At 40.2% G+C, this 16,210-nt stretch overlaps 1 long non-coding RNA gene across 2 annotated transcripts; it reads right to left on the bottom strand.

The window, feature by feature from the left end:
* Positions 1-3,237: 3,237 nt before the first annotated feature.
* Positions 3,238-14,186, bottom strand: LOC118611368. Of its 2 annotated transcripts, none has more exons than XR_004954272.1 (3): positions 13,785-14,186; positions 5,546-5,626; positions 3,238-4,491 (listed from the first exon to the last, which is right to left on the bottom strand). It is a non-coding gene; the product is annotated as an uncharacterized LOC118611368 (long non-coding RNA). The 2 variants fall into 2 exon arrangements; XR_004954273.1 differs by having other exon boundaries at positions 13,980-14,186.
* Between the last annotated feature and the right edge of the window lie 2,024 nt (positions 14,187-16,210).

Raw genomic sequence — 16,210 nt, 5'->3', positions numbered from 1 at the left:
CTGCTAATAGTAAATCATCAACATACTAAAGTAATGTACAGTTGAGATTGTGTTGATGGAAGGGATGGAGATCTGCACTTAGGGCCTCATCGAATAGGGTAGAATTTTTGAATCCTTGTGGTAAACGCATCCAGGTTAGTTGGCCCAAGAATCCCCACTCTGGGTCTGTCCACTTAAAGGCAAAGATAGGCTGGCTGCTGGGGGCTACAGGAAAGCTGAAGAAAACATCTTTTAAATCTAACACAGCATAAACAGTTCTCTTGGGAGGTAGCAAGCTTAAGAGAGTGTATGGGTTGGGTACAGTCAGGTGGATGGTTTCAACCCTCTTATTCACTTCTCTTAAGTCTTGTACTGGCCTGTAATCCTGAGTACCAGGCTTCTGAACTAAGAGCAAGGGAGTGTCCACAGCGATTCTGTCCACAGCGATTGGCACGGCACGAGTATCCTCGCTTCCCGCAGCCACTGAATTTACTTCCTTTACCAATTTTGGCATCTCGGGCAATCGGGTATTGCTTAACCCGGACCAGGGTCGCGGAAGTCGTTAAACTCACCACTACCAGGGCTAGGTGCCTAGCCAACCCTGGGGCATTGTTTTCAGTCCATACCCTTGGATATTCTATCAGGAGTCTGTCTAGGAAGGGCTCCGTGGATGGGTCTACATTTTCTTCCTTCTCGTAGAGGAGGTACTCTTCAGATAGAGGACAGGTAACCAAGATAGATGACGGGGCAGACATGGACATCTGAGGTGTACTATCTCCGAATGTGATACTAGCCCTTAGCTTTTGGAGTAGGTCTCTACCAAAAAGTGGGGCTGGATATTCTGGAATAACGAGGAAAGACTGGGTCACTATCCCTTGCCCCAGATCTATAGTTCTTTCAGTGGTGCATGGGTATTCTTGTGTTTTGCCCTTGGTCCCTTGAACAGTGGTCTTTCATTTGGAGATTGGTCCCCCAGGGTCGAGTAACACTGAGTGGGTAGCCCCTATGTCCACCAGGAAGTTAACAGTTTCGCCCCCAATTTTTAAAGTTACCCTGGGCTCCTGGGGGCTTATTGTGTAGGAGCCCTGGCCTTATCAGTCCTCTTCCTCAGTGACGAGGACTTTAGTCTTGACATTTCCCTGGTCTTTTGCATTTTTCTCAGGACATTCATTCTTCCAATGGCCTTCTTTCTTGCAGTAGGCACACTGATTTTCCCCTAGGGATATGCAACATTTACGTGGGCCTTTTTCTGACCTCCCTTGTCGTGGCCTATTCTTCTCTGATCTCTCCTCCTGCATGGCAGCTACCATTATTTTAGCCATATGTTTGGGGTCATCCGGTGCCTCCCTGTTGTTGAACACCTTCTGGGTTATCTCGACAAGTTGGATAAGTTCATCCCTGCAAAACCTTCTAATTTTTGCAATTTATGCCAGATATCAGGGGCTGCCTGATATCCGGCTGCCTGAGTACCAAAGGCTACATTAATTGCCTGCTGGTTCTCAGGGGCCTCAGGATCAATGGGGTTATATACCTGGTACGCCTCCTGTAGTCATTCAAGAAACACTCCGGGGGATTCCTGAGGTCCCTGTATAACTTCAGTTACCTTAGAAAGGTTAGTTGGCTGACAAGCAGCCATCCTAATTCCCCTATCTAGATTCTGGTGGTACTGATCTAATGTCGTTCTCCCTGCCTGAGAATTGTGTCCCCCGTCTGGGCGGGTGGAGGGAAATTCCTTCTCAATCTGTTCCCATGCTTCCTCAACTCTCCTCCCTCCCACAGCTATCTTTTGTGCTTCCGCCTGAATGTGTCCACGTTCTTCCGCGGTGAAGAGGGAAAAGCTGTTGACGATTGTCCCAAGTGGGGCAGTGAGTCTGAAAGACACTCTCTAAGAGTCTCATTAATGCCTGGGGTTTCTCAGAGAAAGGTGGACTCTGTGCCTTCCAGTTGTACAGGTCACTAGTCGAGAAAGGCACGTAAACCGTAAAGGGCCTGTCAGTGTGCTGCCCCTGGGGTGGTGCTTTTGCAAGGGGAGGATGGCTGGGGTGGTGGTATTGGTTAGTGTCTCGCCTGGAGCGGGAGCAGGAGGCCCATAGGGGTTACCTGCCCACATCTGAGGAGGTGAGGTAGTGCTACTGGGCCTCTGTTGTCCTGGATTATAGGGTGGGGGAAGGTCACTGTCCTCCAGTGGAGATTGGAGGACTGAGGGACTGGGCTGTCTTGGAGATTCAGTTGCTGCATGTTTTGGGGTGCCCACAACTGAGGCTCACACCCCTAGAGAAAGGACACACCAGCGGAGCCAAGGAGAGGGTTTCTGAACAAGGTTTAACCATTGGTCGATGTAGGGAAACTGATTGGGATGTCCCAGGTCTCCCGTGACAATCTTCCAAACATTCCTCACTAAACCCCTGTCAAAGGAACCCTCCGGGGGCTCCTCAACTTCACACAATGTCCTTAGCCTGCCTGGAGAAAATGTTATGCCATAGTCAGGTCCCTCTACAAACCCTTCTTTGGAATGTCGCAGAAGACACCCTAAGGGTGTCTTCTGTGAACTCAGGCTTTCCCCCATCGCTTGCACGGAAAATACAAAACAGAAAACAAAACAGACACTCAGATGAGAACAATTACTGGGGTGTAGGTGGACCCAAAGAAGTTCTCCACCTACAACCTAGACATGACCAAAGACAATAAACAGAACCTGACAACAGGACACAGGAGACGGCATCCCACGGCCTGGCCACAGTCCAGGAGATACAACTGCATCCAGTTTCTCCATGGACCCCCCGATGACTGGTCAACAGAAACAGAAAAGTATCTTTTATCCAGACGTCGAGGCCTCGGAGATTCCTGTAAGGTCCAGGAACAAAGAGTGTGTCCTAAAAGTTGTGTCCTTGATGATTGTATTGACTCCGTCACAGCATTCAAGGGCCCTGGAACGTTTCAGGGTGGCCACCCCTTTGAATCCGTAACAGGGATAGTAACCGCTTCGGAGACCGATCCGGTCTTAGATCTCAGGGCCACTCCCCGAGATCTTGCTGGGGCCTCCAAATGTTGTAGCCGCCAGCCCCCGAAAGACACACGGACCACCAAAAATCAGTGAGTTATAGGAAACACACTCTTTATTCAGCCAGCTGGGTCTGCCAGGGGTATGCAGACCCTAAACTAAGCAGCCCCGAAATGTAGAGGTACAGGGTTTTTAAGCCCTAAACCCATTCTTCTTTCTGCCTGAACACAAAAGTCTATTTTCTTTCTTTTTACTGTCAACCCACAGGTCTGTTGTGCAAGCAGGAGTACAGAAGCAGAAAGCTTATTATTAGAATGATATGTTCCCATGGGTGATAGCCAAGCAGTGATTTTCCAGCCAGCACACAATGAAGAGCATAAGTAAGTGAAAAATTTGAATCCTTTCACAGTAATTATACAATATATGCCACAGATTTCTAATCTAGTTGCCTGGTCATTATAGAAGAGAGGGGGAAAAAATAAAGGAACAGAGGGAGATGTGAATGTTACTGAAGGAAAGGTAAGATGAAGGTGATTAATGGGATTGCAATTTCTAACCTAACCTAACAAAGCTCAAAGCACTTTTTTTGGGAAGAGGAAAAACAAATTTACCTAGTTTCTTTAAAGGTAGCTCTAGAAATCACAGTGGGAAATAACCCACATTTTAAGTTAATCTAAATTATTTGAAGCTGATAAAAATACCTAGTGAAATCAAGTTCCCATAGTTCTCCATCATCACATCCCTGTACAGTCTTCTGCAGAGGGCTGAGATATTTCCATTCCTGCTGAGAGAAGTCTACAGCCACATCTCTGAATGTCACTGATCTCTGAAACAGTAAATATATGAATTACTGGGAAAATTTTTTAAAAAACTTTTCAAAAGTGGAAGCAGAGGAGATGAAGAACTTTTATGCAGGAAAAAGAGCAATATGAGACTGAAGTAGAATGTATACATATTTTTGAAGAAGGCTGCTGACGGATAAAACATCTTCCATACTCTGGAATATTTATAAAAATCTTAGTCTTTTGTAAATGGACAAAATAATAATGTTTCCCTACTAAATTAAATAAGTGTATACAGGAATAATGTCCAAGTAATATCTGCTTCATAAATTCTCAATAAATATAAGTTATTGAAGAATATTTTTCTTTTAAGGGAAGAGAAAATTTTAATCATGGGATGTTTTTCACCATAAGCATCCTTACTTGTTTCAATACATCCAATTTTTGGCACATGACATTATATTTTATACATATATCAGATTTAATCATTATACAGTTAGGTTGCACAATTGGAAGGTCTTCCCAATTCTAAGATTCTGTTTTTACCTACTACATATAATAATATTCATTTTTGTTACCATATACCATTTCTCACTGAACACTTTCCCCATTTTGAATGTGGCAGGTAACTTAGCTGATTACCAATGATCTCCATCTCCTGGTATTTATGTCCTCGTGTAATCCCCTCCCCCTTGAATACGGGCTGAATATAGAGAGAGTGAACTGTTTCTAATAAAGAGAACATAATACAAGTAATGAAATGTCACTTTCAACACTGTTATAAAAGACTATGATTTCCACATTGTTTGTCCTCTCTTGCTGTCTCACATGCTCACTCTGATGAAGCCAACTACCATGTTGTGAGCTGCCCTATGGAGAGGCCCACAAAACAACAAACCAATAGCAGTCTCCAGCCAACAGCTACTGACAAAATGAGGTACTCTCAGTCCAACTGCCATGAAGAAATGGATTTTGTCAACAATCACTTGAATGAGCTTGCATGCAGATCCCCCAAAGTTGGGCTTTAAGATGACTTACAATCCTCACCAACACCTCGAAAGCCTTGTGAGAAACCTAGAGCAGGGGAGCCAGATTTCTGACCCACTGAATCTGTGAGATTAATGTTTACTGCTTTAAGTTACTATGTTTCAAGGTAACTGACTATGCAATAATAGATAATATATTGAGTTATAGAATACTGAAGAAGGCTGATCAATTAAATAGATGTCATACAAACTTAACATGTCTTACTTACAACAAAATAGCCTTAGTATTTATGTCTTACGGCTTTCCTGCCAATCCATGACCATTTTTAAAGGCTCTAATCATATACTTGTCCATACAAAGCGTTCAATTTCACCTTTCATTGAGATTCACCTTATCTATCTGGAAACCTCAGGTCTGCAGAAAATTTCAGTGTTACCCTGAATAGTTAAATAGAATCACTGTCTCCATCTCACCAAACCAAAGACCTGCATAGCATAAATCTTTACTGCAAAGAACTTAACTCCTTCACTACTTCATTACTGTACTTAATAGAAGAATGGGAATTTAAAATATGTTGACTAATTTGGTCAGTAATTACATAAACACCAGTTAGTTTAGAATGGGCCACATACAGAGAGCACTAGGTAATTTGGCATTACATTTCACTGGAATAAGAGCTGGGAAAAAGGTGGTCTGAGTATCTTTTCTTTTAGGAAACTTCAGAAAAATTAATGAAAATGCTTACATAATCTAAAATACACACATATATTTCAACAAGGAGATAACATGAACTCACATGGGCCATAGTTTTAGATCTGCAAGAGCAATCAATCTCCTGGGTTCCTCATCAGAAAAGCAGAGTCCAGGAACTCCAGACCTGGGAGAAGAGAAAGAGTTTGAGTCTAGTTGTGCTTTAGTGTTTCCCCACTAGACTTGTTAATGTTATAATTATGTTCTTCCATTCCAGTTCCAAATCACCTCATATCACACACAATTTGGATAAATTAGAATTCTGGAAAAATCCATTTCCTCACTGAATTTCCAGGAGTCTCAGCTGCAGAACCATTTCTGCATTGAAGCCAGACTCAGGTACTTTAGCAAGAAATTTTCTGGTCAATGTGCCATTGTGGTGAGGCTGGTATGGACTTGAGATTAGGCAACACTGTCTTGCTTTGAACAGATCTTCCTCATCCCACTCCCATCTTCAAGACTAAAAAGAATCCAGCCAATCATCCAACAAGAACCATTTCTGAGGCCCTTGAGATTGGGTGAAGTTGATCAAAATATTACAGACAAGAAATATTCAGCATCCTGTGTCTAGCAAAGTTTACTAATCATATACATGACAAACCAACATTACACTAGAATATAAAGTAATTGCTAAATGTTAAATAGAAAAGAATATTTAATAACATGGAAAATATTCAATATATAACATCAATAGAAATATCAGGTTAACCACATATTTTTGTAAAATGCAAAAATACATTAATACACAAAGAATGACAAACAGGCACTCATAAAACAGAAAATAGAGAAAGTCTGGAAATTTAAGGGGTATTTTTAGAAAGAAACCACTGAATTTTTCCAGTCAAGATGGGAGAGTAGGTAAAACCTGTGCTTGCCTCCCCTCATGACCACATCAAAACTACAACTACAGAACAACGGTCATTGAGAATCACTGGAAGCCTTGCTGAACAGAAGTGCTTTAACTAAGGATATACAGAGGAAGCCACCTCGAGACTGGTAGGAGCGCAGGCTTGGATCTGGCTAGTCCCGCACCCACATATGGTGTTTAAAAATCAGGAGACATCATGGCTGCAGAGGTCACCCTGGAGAATTGAGGGGTCCCAGCCCCTTACCAGGTCCTCAGCTCAGGGTTCCAGTACTGGGGAGAGAGGTCCCCAGAACTTCCAGCTATGAAAACCAGTGGAGATTTTGGCTGAGTGAGACAGAGAGCAGCTAGAATCGCAGGTGTTCCTCTTAAAGGGGTCACACACATATTTACTGCTGATAAACTCGCTCACTCTGAGCTCCACTGCTGCAGCTGGAGAGAGGGGGGTGGTACCAGGACCTCATGAGGAAGAACTGAGCTGTCTGGCTTCAGTGCGGGGTCTGGAGGCGGGGCTTTCTCCTAGACAAAAGTGCTGACAGAATCTATTGTTCCTTTGAAGAGCCCTCTCCGCTCCCAAAGTACAGATTCAGGCGGCCACCATATCTGAGTCTAAATCAACCTGGCTAACACCATTCACCACATCCTGGTGATTCCCTAAGACCTCGCCCTACCCAATTTACAAGCCCATCTAAGCCATTCCCAGTGACTAATCCATACGAACAGCCTGACTTGGCTCAAGCTGCAGAATTTCCTAAAATTTCTCAAAGGTTCACAAATCACAAACAAGGAGCATCTGGCCTTGGCATGCCCGGTATCTCTTGCTGAGCAGCTCCAAGCCTGGCACCACCACCAGCAGCTGGCTTCGGTTTGAAGCTTGGCCTCTTGAGGTACCTCTAAACCCAGCAGAAATAGTGGCCAACTGCAGATTACAGGCCTCAGCTAACAGATTAGCCTCCTCCAGGGACCTCTAAGCCCAGCCAGAGTGGAAGACATCTGCAGATCACTTTATTGCTCGTGCCAGATGACCCCCTAGCAGGGCATTGGCAGTGGCTGAATTTGGCTTGCACAGGGTCCCTCTCAGGAGGCCCTAGGGCCAGCACATCCAGTGACCAACTTCAGACTGTGCCAGAATATCTCCCAGATGCCTCACACACCACACGCCCATAGGGAAGACTGGACAGGCACCAGGGCCCTGCTAAAGTGAATCCTGCTTCATAGGGTCAGCCCCTGCACAACAGCTCCTCCACTGTAGTGACAGCCAGTCCTCACAACCAATCAGTCCAAGGGTCAATCCCTCCTCCTGTGTAAACAGCAACCAAGGCTCAACTACAACAGGAGGGCAAACACAATCTGTCCCAGCCCACGGGACAGTCAACAGGGACCCTAAGACAGAACGGGGAGGGGAGGGAGACTAGACGACGCAAAGAATGGAGACAAGACAGGCTTTCTGATCAAGTCTCGTTTATTAAGGCTCGCTGCAAGCTTATATAGGGTGTGATTGGGTGATGTTGCGTTAGCGGGGCTGATTGGCCAGAGGCATTCAGGATATACTGTGTAACACAAAGGGGCCGGGCGAAAAGATCCGCAAAAAGTCCCTTTGGCAGGAAGCGAGGCAGATACATCCAGGAGGCTTACGTGGCCTTGGCGGGAAGCCCTGCTGAGCAGCCATTTTCGGCCTGGCAGCCATCTTAGTCAAAACAGCCCCCGACAACAATCCACACAAGAAACACATCCAACACCTGGCTCAGGTGACCAGGGAGACTGTGCTACTGGGCCCCACAGGACACCTACTACATAAGTCCATTACACCACAGAGATATAGCAACTCTACCTAATACACAGGAACAAACAGGGAGGCATCAAAATGGGAAGACAAAGAAACATGTCCCAAATGACAGAACAGACTAAAGCTCCAGAAAAAAAAAACTAAACTAAATGCAGATAAGCAATCTACCAGATGCAGAGTTTCAAAACACTGGCCATGAGAATACTCAATAAGATGAAGAGGAAACAAAAATGGAGACAGAAACCTAAAAAAGAACCAATCAGAAAGGAAGACTACTGAAATAAAGAATACATTAGAGGTAATCAGCAGTAGATTAGATGAAGCAGAGAATCAAATCAGTGATTTAGAAGATAATGTAGCAGAAAACACCCAATCAGAACAGCAACAAGAAAAAAGAATCCAAAAAAATGAGGATAGTTTAAGGGATCTCTGGGACATCAAGCGTATCAACATTTGCATCTTATGGGTACCAAAAGAAGAGAGTGAGCAAGGAATTGAAAATCCATCTCAAGAAATTATAATGGAAAACTTCCCTAACCTGGAGAAGGAAATAGACATACAAGCCCAGAAAGCACAAAGATGAACCCAATGAGGCCCACCAAGACACATCATAATTGAAATGCCAGAAGTTAAAGAGAGAATCTTAAAAACAGCAAGAAAAATAATCTGTTAATTACCTACAACAGGATTATCAGATTTCTCAACAGAAACTTTCCAGTCCAAAAGGGAATGACATGAAATATTCAAAGTGATGAAAAGCAAGGACCTACAACCAAGGTTACTATACCCAGCAAAATGATCATTTAGAATCAAAGGACAGATAAGAAGCTTCCCGGACAAGAAAAAGCTAAAGACTTCATCAACACCAAACCGGTATTGCAAGAAATGTTAAAAGGACTTAAGGCAAAAGATAAAAAACAGGATTAATAACATGGCAATAACTACATATCTATCAACAATTACTTTCAGTGTAAATGGATTCAATGTTCCAATCGAAAGACATAGGGTAGCTGAATGGATAAGAAAACAAAACCCTATGTATGCTGCCAACAAGAAACTCACTTCGTATCAAAAGACACACACATATTCGAAGTAAATTAAAAGAAAAAGATACTTCATGAAAATGGAAATAGAAAAAAAGCTGGGGTAGCAATACTTATAGCAGACAAAATAGACCTAAAAACGAAGGCTATAACAAGAGACAAAGAAGGATCCAGTAATCCCACTTCCAGGTATTTATCCAAAGAAACTCAAAATACTACTTCAAAAGGACGAGTGTATCCATATGTCCACTGCAGCATTATTTCCAACAGTCAAGACATGGAGGGAACTTAGGCGTCCATCAATGAAGGAATGGATAAAATAAACAGGCGGTACATATATACAATGTAATGTTACTCAGCCATAAAAGGGCAAAATCTTGCCATCTGGAACAACACGGATGGACCTAGAGGGTATTGTACTGAGTGGAGCAAGACAGAGAAAGACAAAATGCCGTATGATTTCACTTATTTGTGGAATCTAAAGGACAAAATAAATGAACAAATGAAATAGAAACAAACTCACAGAGACCATTTTGATGGTTCCAGATGAGAGGTGGGTTGGGAGGACAGGTGAAAAAGGTAAAGGGATTAAGAAGTACAACTTGGTAGTTACAAAAATAGTCATGGGTTTTAAGTATAGCATAAGGAATATAGTCAACAATATTGTAATAACTGTGTATGGTGTCAGATGAATACTAGATTTATTGGGGTAATCACTTTGTAAGTTATATAAATGTCTAATCACTATGTTGTATACCTAAAACTAATATAATATTATGTCAACTGTAATTGAAAAATGTTTTGCTTAAAAAAAGTAATGAATCACTGTGTAGTGTTTTTTTAAGTCAATATATGAAATCAAATATGACTAGTGAAAATATAATATATACTTCTGCCAAGATCAAATTTGACATCAGCTTTCCTCCTTTATACTTTACCTTGATTTTAAAGTTATGTCATAATCACTATAAGAACTGACATTGTAACTTGAAATGTGTATGCGCTTTTTAAAATAAATTTGAGACTTTAAATTAAGACTGTCTTAATAAATGGCTTACATTTTGTTTCTTTTGGATTCCAATACCTGAACTCACTGTATCATTTCTTCTCAGATATGGTGGAATTCTGTCTACAATAAATTGGGGGAATAGTCTCTGTGTCTTATATTTTGGGAGTTGATGACAGTCTCAATATTTATTTCAGATCCTTTTGAGAGAAGAACTTTGTTTCTAATCCTATCAGTTTTTCATGACATTCTCCAGATAGTTGATGAATGATCTATTAATTTTGCTATGTATCTAAAATCACTAGTATGAAATCTATAAGACATAAAGGTTATAGTAAAAAAAAGTCCATTTACTGCCATACAGAATCCATGTGCTCAGTACAATTTGTTCATATCCTACCTGTCATAGTTACATTGATGTCTCCTTTCTGTGAAAGACAAGGCAGGTCACCTAAATCTCTCTAATGGCCTTTACCACACACTACTTTACAATGATATTTATTCAGATTTTAACCTCTTTCACAGATTGTAAATACTTTGAAAGAAGCAATTATTTCTTTTTAGTGACTATATTACTCCAAATATTACAGCTTCCAGGTCTGGCCTATTTTAGATAATTAAAAATATGATTTTTTTTTTTTACCATAAAATATCACTTTTGGAAAACTTTTAGTAACTACAACAGTTCACAAAATATATGTAAAGGATGTTCATCAGAGATTAACTGATAGTTCAAAATTAAAAACATAAAAATCTCACAGCAGGCAAAACAGGTTAAATATACTATGGTCTGCTATATTGTGACATACTAAGCCATTATTAAGAAAGATATTAAACTATATAATTGATGAAAAACAATATTAAAAGAATTGTTCAGTGACAGACTTAACAAGGTATATATAATTTAGGAGATGGTATACCATTGAAATTAAGAAAACAGGATCTGTTTTCAGACTTTCTGGAAGTGATATTGAGCGTTGGGCTGTGAGAGTTAATAATATCTCAATGCCTATTTCCTCACAGAAAAGGAGGAATAAGAAAATCACTTACACCATATGACAATTTTGAAGACTAAGCAAGGTAGTCCAATATAAACACTAAAAAGTATATCATGATAACTTATGTAAATTATCTACCATTATTTAAAATGAAAATCTTTCCATGTCCCTTATCTTTTATTATAAAAGGCAGTTAATTCTGGTGTTTGTTGTTTTTTTTATATTAAAACTTGTGCTTCTTCAGCTTACTGTTCTTTATTATTCTATTTTTTAAAATTTCGGGACCTATATTTGAGAACATAGAATTCTGCTTAATAAATCTATTATATAAAAGAGAGATTATCAGATATGAAAAGAGAAAATGTTCTCTTCCTCAGTCCCCAGCAGCTACAGAGATCAAGAAAAAGTCCATTCAAAATCATAAACCTGTTCAAAGAAAAGCATGATAAAATTGAGACTATTAACTGGAGAATGACTATTATTCTTCTGCGCCACATGAAGATTTATGTAAATATATATATATATATTTTCTGGTATAATAATTATGTTTGGAAATATTGTTTGTACTTGCACAAACAATATTGCACATAGGAATCAGAGATTAGTGCTATTTTTACTGAAAATAAACTTAAATCTCTGCATTATTAATTCTGAAAAGCAGTCTTAAATAGTAATATGGTGCCCTGGTAATTAAGTTTTAAATAACATTTCTAATAATTAAAAGGTATAACTACTTGGAAGGCTTTTCAAACAAGTAGATCCCTGGCCCTTCCCTCATCTTCCTACATGCAGAGATGTAAAGAAACCTATTATTAGATTTCTTTTTCAAACTATGAGTTGGATTCTGTCTCTTTTATTTATCCAATTCTATTCTGCCAAAATAAAACCACAGAGATATGATGAAATAAAAATTGAAAAAGTATACAATGAATTATGAAAGTGATCATCTCTAGGCAGAGAGATTATGGTTGTTCTTGCTTTCTTAATAAATTCCTTAGGAAATATTTTTTTTGTAGCAATCCTGCATTAATTCCATCATCATAAATAAAATGCAAAGATATTTCAAAGTATTAAAAATATTTATAGACATCAGTTTGGGGTAGGCTATATTTTTCTCATTAAAAAATTTGGAAATACTAAGCCTGCAATGACAAATCAATGTAATTGAAATAAATACTACTTACCTGTTCCTGAATATTCTGTAGCTGTACTGCACTGATATAATTAAAAACGTTTCACTATAGTCTAACACTAACAGAAAGGAAAATTCCCTTTGCAAATTAATGAAAATATGTATAGCAAATAGGTAGAAAAGTCTTGAGTACACAAAAATTCTCAATAAATATGATTAAACCCCTTCCTTTCTTCTCTGAATAACCAAATAAACTATTATTTTAGATACAACCCTTGTAAAAAGTTTTAATAAAACTCTTAAAATGAACTGCATATATGCTTTCAAATTTTCTTGGAAACTATTACCTAAAATATGAAAATTGCTTAACATTACATTAGTTTTTTTTCTTATAATGACTAATTATTATAAACAGAAATTTTATTAGCCGCATAATATTCTATCTCATTGATGTGTGATTTTCCTAAGCCATTCCCATTTTCTTGACTATGAATTCTGTGCGAAATCATTCCAAGGTAGAACAATTTTTTATTGCAGATCAAAAGCCCACTTCTAAAATTTTCTGGGTTATGTATACCTTTGAAAAATACATTTTTACAAATATATGCAGTAATGCTCTACACTGTTACAACAAATTTGTGGTTCCCTGCAAGCTCATAAATACAAAGGACCCCTCGTTCAGAACTCCTGTTTTGGAAAACTTCAGCGTCCACCTAATTCTCCACTTACTACTTAGACGCGCAAGCACGCATCGCAATTAACTTCATATTTTTGTTACTTCTAATTTATAGCAATCTTAAGGGCGAATGATCTAGAATAAACACATGTTGAGCATTTATTGTTTCAGCGTCCATGGCTACACCCGCTGTGATCCCATACATATAACCAGAACGAAGTAAGAATAATGTGGCAAACAGCAGGTTCCTGCTATCAGAGCTAAGGGAATGCTGTCAGTCTCAAACACATATTGAACCGCAGAGAACTTCCCGGGAGGACAGCCCCGGGAAAGAATCCTGTTCTTGGAGTCTCTCTATCCATAAGTTTTTGGGAGCCTATTGATCTAAAAACTCCCAACGCAATATGCAGATGATGTGCTGTTAATATAACGGTGCATCTGAAACTTTATAGTTATTAACAAGTGTTATTCCAATAAATTTAATGAAAATTTTAAAAATTAAAAAATAAAATAAAATTCCCATCCTAAAAGCCGGTCTGTACTTTCTTCCAGGAAGATGTCCTGTAGGGTTCAAAACCTGATTTCCCAACTGTAGCAATATCTCTGTGGCAGCGAAAGATGGCTAAGATGAGCGCAGCAGCAGCAGAGGCCAAAAGTTGTATGTCACATGACACCACAGAGACACTGCAACCCACTCTCACACAAAACACAGGCACCCAGTCAGTCTCTGTCACACAAGGACGACTACGCACTTCTCCCAGCCTCACGACTGCACTCACCGTCAGGGAGGAGGCGCACCGCAGCCCTTCACAAGCCGCACGGCCTCTCACAAGTCCACACCCTTCCGTTCTTTCTCACCCATCCGAGTCCTCTCTTCGCTGCTCAAACACCCACGGGCCCGGTGGCGGGCGGACTTCCCCACCCCCAGCTCCGGGCTTTCCAGGTTGGAGCGCCTTCCGCAATCCTACTCTCACCGCCATCCACAGCGCGAAGCAGGCCTGAGGCTACGTCTGTAGTCTTTTCCGCAACGACCCACGATGACCTCTTCAGATGCGTGCCAGTCTCTCCCGCAGCGCGCAAAGAGGAACTGGGAAGAGGAGGAGCCGTCGGCAGAGTTTCCTCGCTGAAATCTGAGCCAGAGGCCAGAAAGACCGAAAGCGAAGCAAATAACGCAGCCGGGCCCCAAGGGCTTCTGGGAAAGGACGCTCGGACCGCGCGCGCAAGCGCAGACCTGCGAGAGGCTGGCGGTCGAGACAAGAGTTCGAAGGTGGTTTCTGTGGTTACCGGGTCGGGGAGGAGGCAAGTCCAGGTGGCACCAGACCCGGAGTTCTGAAAAAGGGACTGTGGAGCTCTTCTTTTCCGAGGCCGTGTGTGTATGTGTGTGTGTTGGCGGGGGTGAAGGGGGTCCGCCCTGGATGTGACCCTGAAAATCCTGGGGGCGTGCTTGATGTGAGCACCTGAATGTGGAAATTCATAAATCTATCCATACTGTATGTTAGGGTATTTATTTATACATACATTGGGTATATCCATGTTCAAGTGTGTGTTTCTCTTTACTGAAATGCTCATTACACCTTAAATGTCACAGGTGCTTACCATTATATTTACGTTTTAGAATTAAAGCTTCTGAGGTAAAAAGAGGTTACATATCTGTACAGTTATTGCGTGCTTGCCTAGGTCTGAGCTCCTCGAGTGTGGGCTTCTGGGTCTGTTATATCCTGTGAAATAATGACAACCTATTTAGTAATAATATATGGTAATGATAATGTTTGTTACCACTGGAAAGGGCCTAGCTTGTCCAAAAAAGTGTTAGGTAAATTGACTAACACTGTGTGTGTGGGTGAAGTTACATTATAATCTTCAGTACATTACATTCTTCAACCTTGTACACATTAAAGATGGACTGAATAATTAAAAGTGGCAAAAAACTATCTGAAGAAATATCTTGTAAATATATTTATTATTTTGGTTTAGGCCATAGGTTTTCTAAACATAATGAAGGAGAGAAATCCTGATATGTGTGTGTGTATATACACACACACACACACACACATATGTATATATGTATATATATACACACACACATATATATGCACAAACACACATACAAATAGAACCTTATATTTGCAAATCTTAGTACAAATATTCAAGATATCCGAATGGTAAAAGTAAACAAAAACTTAACATATATGAATTTGGGGAAAATATTTGTAACGGGTTAAATGGAGAAATAGCTAATAATTTATGTCTCCCTTAATAAAATATTGGTCAATATCCTAAGAGAAAAAAGAATAAAGATGAGAAATTCACCATTCACCAATGCAGATAGTCAAAAACATTACAGTCACAACCTAAGAACTTAATCTTGTAGGGGAGGAAAATAATATTCTCTCTACCTGAGTTCTTGGCTGAGACTCCTGTAATATATGACAGATTAAGAAGAGCAAAAAAAGTTTATTAATCTGTACAGGGCAAATCACCAAGAGAAACCTAAAACAAAAGCAACTCAAAAGGCAGCTTAGAATTTCAAATTATATAGCATTTTCAACAAAGAACAATGAATTTGTAGAGAAATAACAGGACAAGGAAAAAAGTTTTAGGCTCCCAAAGATAAAACTGTGTGAAGGTAAATATAAAGGAGCAAACTAATGGAGTGAAGTTTGTTTGCAGATTCCTCTGGTACCATCTATGGGCTGAAAAGAGTGTGTCCTTAGTAAAAGGAGAATTTATTTCCTGGTTGTAGGCAGAAAAGGGAGATTTTTCTGTGTTTGAAGCTTCTTAATTCAGCTCAAAATAATTTTTAAGTCAAAGGAGCACATTTTAGGGTGACATACTCTAGTTTCCTTTAATCGCTTATCTCTTCCATTAAATCAGTTCTTAGATTTATTGCTCATGAATCTCCTGAATCATTTTATGCATCTACTACTTCGAAAATCATTCTCAGCAGCCTCCGTCCCCTCAGTTGAGGTTAGACTCTGATAAAGATGAACTGGAAGCTTAAGCAGTCAGGGAAGGTCTGTGGGAGGAACTAGAGCTTACAGAGAGGTTCTCATGTTCTGCGTCATGGCGAGAACCCTCCAGGGAGAACTTTATGTTTCTAATAAAGTTCTGTGGTTCTAATTTCCCCTTCCATTAACTTTCTTTTCCCTTATATAACAACCCCTCCCTATTGGCTTGCAGGTCAGACTCAGCACGTGGCCTACCA

Source organism: Rousettus aegyptiacus, unplaced genomic scaffold (assembly GCF_014176215.1).
Source record: "Rousettus aegyptiacus isolate mRouAeg1 unplaced genomic scaffold, mRouAeg1.p scaffold_m13_p_14, whole genome shotgun sequence".
NCBI lineage: Eukaryota > Metazoa > Chordata > Mammalia > Chiroptera > Pteropodidae > Rousettus > Rousettus aegyptiacus.
The sequence above is the reverse complement of the archived record's forward strand: the minus strand, read 5'-3'. Positions and strand labels throughout refer to the sequence as shown.